We start from the raw sequence: 7,007 nt of genomic DNA, 5'->3' as shown, positions 1-7,007 counted from the left end.
CTTATGTCAACTACATTTTTCAATACGTTATCCATACATGTGTGTCTTAAGGGGACATAAGAGTCATAATAGGTCATACTATTTTGTATAGGTTCTAATAAGTCTTAATATGTATTATTAGGATACAATAGGTCTTATTAGGTAATGATGATTCTTACATTACCAAATTACACATAACGACCTCTTATGATACATTTCTAGGTATTTTTATCCATATATATGTTAAGGGGACCTAAGGACTCCTACTAGGTCATTACGTTTGTTATAGGTTGTAATAGGTATTCGTATGTTTACTAGCACATAATAGATTGACCTTACTATCAACCTTAATAAAACTATATCCCATATACTTTATTAACATTCTTAACTCTAATTCAAACTACTAAATTAAATCATGAGCTCTAAATTGTAAACTAACATTTGCTAACTAAACTCATTTACTTATCTAGTAACAAATTTTTCTATCCCTATGTCCTAACTCTCATCTACACTCCCCATAATCATCAAAGCATTTACATCAAAATCTAGATTTTAGTCAAGAATTATATTTTTTTATTGCATGCATGTACATGTGTACACTTAGTTATCATTTAATCAAGAAAATTTATTTTATTTTTATTGCTTATACATGCACATGTACGAATATTTATTTTTCACATTTGCATGAGCATGTTACAATGTACATTAGATATGGTCTCTAAGATAATTTGTTTTAAAATACATATGTATGTTACATGATTGAATTTAGCACCATACATTTAATGTTGTGTATTTATATGTACATGTGTTTCAAATTAAATTTAACTTTTAATTATTTTAATTTAAATACACTTGTATGTTTATATTTGTATATATATTCATGTGCAGATCTCTAGATATTTATGACATTCATATCCTCATATTTATTTTCATATATACATTATGGCATCTGGTTCTGGGGATCGTGCTCCTACATCCTCAGGGGATGCCAGTGTTCGTGGTGGGGGTCAGAGTGGTGAGTCTGGTATAGCATGTAGATCGACCTCCTCCACTCATGATAGACAACAGTTATTTAGAGATACAATTGCAAGATTATCTTGTGCTATGTAGGTATTGGATACCTCACTTTCCTCTTCTACCACCCTCCCTAATAGGGAGAAGGTCACAATGATGCGAGAGGAGTTATTTTGTATGATTCAGAAAGTTGAATCATACAACCCTTTTGATGATATGAGCATTGAGACATTTTATTCTTCTTTATCTCACAGTGTCACTGGCACTGTGAAGTACACACAGATTGACACTGAGGTTTCCACCGGCATGGTGAAATCTATGTTTCCATCTTATGCAGATCGTCGCAGAGTCAGAGGTTACTCTATGACAAAGTGTACTGATCCACTTGTCGCACCATTGATGTATCCTCGTTGGTTGGCTACTCATCATAGATGGCCATAGAAGGATGAGTTCCCCCTATATTTCTGCAAACAATTGTTTGTAGAATTTCATTTACACTATGATGTTGACTATACAGATTATCCAGGGTATGTTGGGCAGGGTCAGGGGAGACTTTTTGACAGATTTAGACCCGGGGACACTCCTGTGCCCGTTAACAAATGGGCAATGGTGGGTCTAAACCTTTTGGTTATGCCAAGAGGTCCATAGATGGCTACTGTAGGTGAGAGTGTTCCTGATGACACAATTAGGACACAGATTTTTTCGAGCATCGCCACCATTGCCACACAATTACACAAGATTTCTTCTGATCAATGTAGTCAATATATGCTATGGTCTCGAGGTACCGCTCCCACAACTACATCATCTAGCACACCTGTTGATGATGATTATGGAGTTGTAGATATAACTTCTCCTGTAGACATTTCTGCAGTCTTAGAGGTGGATGCATTGCATCGTTTGGCATCATATTTAGCATCTAATCTTTTAGATGCATATCAAGCATTATCTACACTCTCAGGTATTCCACTTCATGACATGAGCTCTCACATTAGACATATTTTGTCATGTACAACAGTCCCAAAGGATTCACAGAGGCAGGAGGACATTCTTGCACCTTCTACTACTCCTACTGCTACACAGGCCCAGGCTACAGCACCAGCCCCAGCTACTCAAGACCCTACAGCATCCCCCCCCTACTCAGGATCTTAGTGGCACCATACAGCCTGGTCTATTTACTTCCATGCTTTTAGATTAGGGCTGCACTATTGACTTGGATGTTGATACTATTTTTTCATTACATGATTCAGATATTAGTCAGATCGGCAAAGCATTACATAATGCTACGGTAAATATCTCTATATGTTTAGATTTATTTTTATTATAGTAAATAATATGTCTATATGTTTAAATTAATGTATATGTGTGTGTTTGTGTATGTGTTATAGGGTTTGAGTGATAGTATGTTACGTTTTGCTGATCTGCAGACACTAACAGATCCTACACATCGTGAGTCCCAAGTATGTTACAATATATATATATATATATATATATATATATTTGATTTATATACATGTAGATCTTGATATAATTTTTCTGTACACATAATTAAATGGTTCAAGTTATCATTTGACATAGGGTTCAGATGTAGCTGATAGACCCTTTTGGGGACAAGGCCCAGGATCAGGAGGGGGGATGTAGCTGATTAGATCATATGTGGCCTTTTATTTTATTACACACATGTTATGTCTAGATAGATATTATATGGACAGTTTGATGTTTTATATGTTATTTCCATATGCATACATTTTATATCCAGACACTTTGATGTCTTATATGTTATTTTCAGATACATGGTTTATATGGGCACTTTGATGTTTTATATGTTATTTCTAGATACGTGTATATATCATGGATACAAAATGATGTTTTATATGTTATTTCCAGATACATGTTTGTATGAAGATTTTGATGTTTTATATATGTTATTTCCAGACATTTGATACGTGATCTATTTTTATACATTTGATATTGGTACATTATATTCTCCAGATATATGCACATGTATGTTATAGATCTTTTAATGTAGACGTCTATTTTATTGATCTTTTGATGTCTTCATCTTTTATGTAACTTATGTATGTGTTATGCACATGTTTCTATATGTTATTCATATTTTCAATATTCAAGTTTACATGTATATGTATAGTTATTCATCTTAATGCCTTAATCTAAGTGTAATTAACTATATAATTTTAATGGTCGATGTACATAACAATATAACATATATTTAATGACATGTCTTAATTAACTGTATAATTAACTATATTTAGTCTACTTATATTTAATGTAGATCATGTATTAACTATATTTAATGACATGCCTTAATTAACTATAATTAACTATATTAAATCTAATTATATTTAATGTCTTAATAATTAAATCTAATTAATGACTTAATTAACTCTATTTAATGAAATGCCTTAATTAACTATAATTAACTATATTTAATCTAATTATATTTAATTTCTTAATAATTAACTCTATTTAATGACTTAATTAACTCTATTTAATGACATACATTCTTAATTAACTATAATTAACAACATTTAATTAATAAAATATAATGTATGTAATATGTAACATATTTCATACATATACATGTAAGAACATAACGATTATATACAAACATAAAGAATGTATCATATAAGAACATATAAAGATTATATGTACATAAATACATAACAACATTAACAATCATGTGTAAGAAAACATAAACAATGTACATATAAATACATACAAATACTAAAAGGGTTGTCTTAAGGGAGATCCTAAGAGACCTGGTCTTAAATGAGATATCCATGTCAAATTTAGATAAAAATAACAATACATGTCTAATTTTGCATATGTAAGATAAATGATCCAATGTACAAAAATTTATAAAACAAATATCCTGTCAATATTAAATATGAAAGTATAAGAGCTATACAGGCATAACTCAACTAGAGCTCCACAATAAGTACATAGGTAAACTAGAGCTCCACAAACAATGTATTGTTAGGATCCTCTCTACTTTTTATTATCTCTAGAAGTTTTTCATGTTCTTTAATAGGCAATTTCCACTTTTGATTTCTATGACGTCCTTTTCTTTGTACTGCTTCAAATTGTAATTTGGTTGCTATAACATGGTTACTATAGTGTAAAACCTTTTCTCCAGGCTTGTATTCAATAAATTCAATACCACTACAAATTACCCTTGTTTGTTGATAATATGTTCGTTCAATAACAACTGATCCAATTGGATATGACTGTTCATCAGCATCTATAGTTCCTTCTAGCAACTTGTGTTTTTCTTTTGTGCATCTTAAAAGATAATAGTCCACATTTTCTGCATTATCTGGTAAGGCTTGAACTGCAAAAATATCTCCTGCATGTATATAAAAAGATAAATATAAATTAATTTTAAAACAAATATACATGTATATTAATTTATATATATGTATATATGCACACAAACTTGCCATAATTAAATAAAAAATGCGCTCATAATCAGCTGAATATATAGGATCATGAATGTTAACGTCAATGTCAACAACTTCAAAAGGAGGCTTTCTAACTATCTCCTTCAAATCCCAATGTGAAACATATCCATTCCCAATAATTTCACATGGACTCACTACACTATCCTTAATGTAGTCATCACAAAAACATGTTTTCTCTCTTACTTTAATTATTGGAGGTTTATGGTTTCCTGTAGTCATCACTTGATGTAAACTTCTAATTCCAGGAATCGTTTGACAATTGTAAGGATTAGATCGATCTATATCTATTACAAATACAAAAAATAATTGTCATATTTCAAAATAAATATTTAATTAAAAACTCAACTTGATTTGAAAAATACATTAAAAATAAATATAACTTAGTTCACCTTTCACCTCCCAAAAGTAACGCTTATTGTATTCAGTATCTCGAGTAGCAAAATGAACTTTGCACCATTCAACAATTTGATTTGTGCTCTCTATCCTATTCCCTATATGTACATACAATATGCATGTATGTATAAAATTTAAAATATATACTATTAGAGTATTAAACATGTACATTTTAAAAATGCATATATTTACCTGCAAGTTCATGTTGTCGAAGTGCACGTTTTATACATGCTCCGCTTTTCTGTGTCCACTTTCAAAGAAATTTCATAAAAACCTAACATTGGTTCTAGCATGTTGCATTGCTAACCAACTAAATGATTTTGTAGATTTGAATTGTCCTGTGAACATGAAACATGATAAGTATCTACAATTATCCATGTACATATATCAAATAGAAATAGACATGTCCAAATAAATATAAGTTAAAATAAAGTTAAATAAATGTGTAACTATTTTGTGTATACTAACCTACACATCCATCAGACCAAATCCAGTGCTCTGAAACATTTATTCCACAATTTCTGAGATCTTCAGACAATACTGCAAAACAATGAGCCACATAACTCCTGTCATGAACTCTATCATCACTAATATAGAAATGAACCTCTTTGATGATGATGCGTTCATTTCATCCAATCTTTCTATCTGATCCACCTCAAATTGTGCATGTCTATAGGTCACTTGCACAAATATTGCAACTTGTTCAGAATGATAATATTGGCTTTGGAGCTCTGTATGAGGTGCAAATGTATAATTCTCAGAAAAATTTACAACTGAAAGTATACAACCAGGTGGAAAACAATTTTTAGAATCACGAAACTATTTAGCTGGCCATCGTGCACCATGACAATGTTGGATATGTGGATATATCAATGGACGAAACTTGGCCATGAACTCATCATAATACAATTCACTCTCCTTCAATACAATTTTTCTAGATTCATCCCCTCTATTATTTTGGTATGTCTCATATTCATATCTCATCCACGAAACTGGTGTGGATTCATTAATATTCTCAACCTGCATAATTTTAGAAATTTTTTGTAAATCTGCACAATCTTCACACTGATTTTTGATGCATTGCACTTTGAATTCATCTAAATCTTATAATTTATCACATAATATGGACCTCACAAATTATTTTGTACTACTAGGGATGACCAAATTAGGATCAAGTATTGCCATAACTTTTTTAAATGATTGCAAGCGTAGACCAAATTCAGCATGATTTCTACAACAACAATTTTCTTGCATCTTATTTATGCGTACAAAGGAAGGACGCAAACTCTCAAACATTCTCTGACATATTTTGACATTTGAAAATTCTTGTTTGAATGCTTCAAAAAGTTCACTATGAGTTATATCTATGAAATGTTTTGGATGTTCAATTTTGGCCCTTGTTTCTTGATCTTTAATTTGCATAGTATCACGCCTGTTGGAAGAAACATGAGAATGTGTGGTCCAAAATTCAATAACTTGTCTTTTTACTTCTTCAAAAATCCTGTCTTTTCAAGGAACTCTACAAATATTCACCCAGTTATTCTCAATGTTATCATCTAGCATATTTCTCCTCTTGATGTATCTCTGGACAGTTCTTCTAGATATATGTAGTACATCAGAAATTGCACATACCTATTTTCTATGTGTCAATTTTCTACTAGATATAGTAGTCATCAATGCTCTGTATGCATTACTCAAATCACCTCCTCGAGCTGTGTTGTCAATTTTGTTATAAGAATTTTGCAAATTTTCAACTATTGTCTTATTAATATTATGGGCATGGCTTTTCCTATTATCAACACCCAACAACTCTAAAATGGGTCTCATATCTTTTCTCCTAAATAACTTGACAAATAATTGTGTCTGTCCAAATATACTTTTATCCTTGAAATATTCATCCCACATGTTCTAACAATGCTTTCTGATAGTGTTATCATTTATCATATCTTTAGATGGAATTTGGTTAAAAAGTAGTTCTTCATCCAAATCCATCAAATTTTTTATGCTTTCTAATTTGTCTCTATTAATAGAACTGCCAATTTCTTCCTCTTCATTACTTTCATTTTCTTCATGAATCTCATCATGTTCAGGAATTTTAGTAGGTTGGTTTTTAGCATGTTTTGTATGGCCTTTCATTTTTTC

The sequence above is a fragment of the Cupressus sempervirens genome, chromosome 10 (genome assembly GCF_028749045.1).
Source record: "Cupressus sempervirens isolate cs-2001-9-10 chromosome 10, ASM2874904v1, whole genome shotgun sequence".
NCBI lineage: Eukaryota > Viridiplantae > Streptophyta > Pinopsida > Cupressales > Cupressaceae > Cupressus > Cupressus sempervirens.
Note: the sequence above shows the minus strand (reverse complement) of the source record.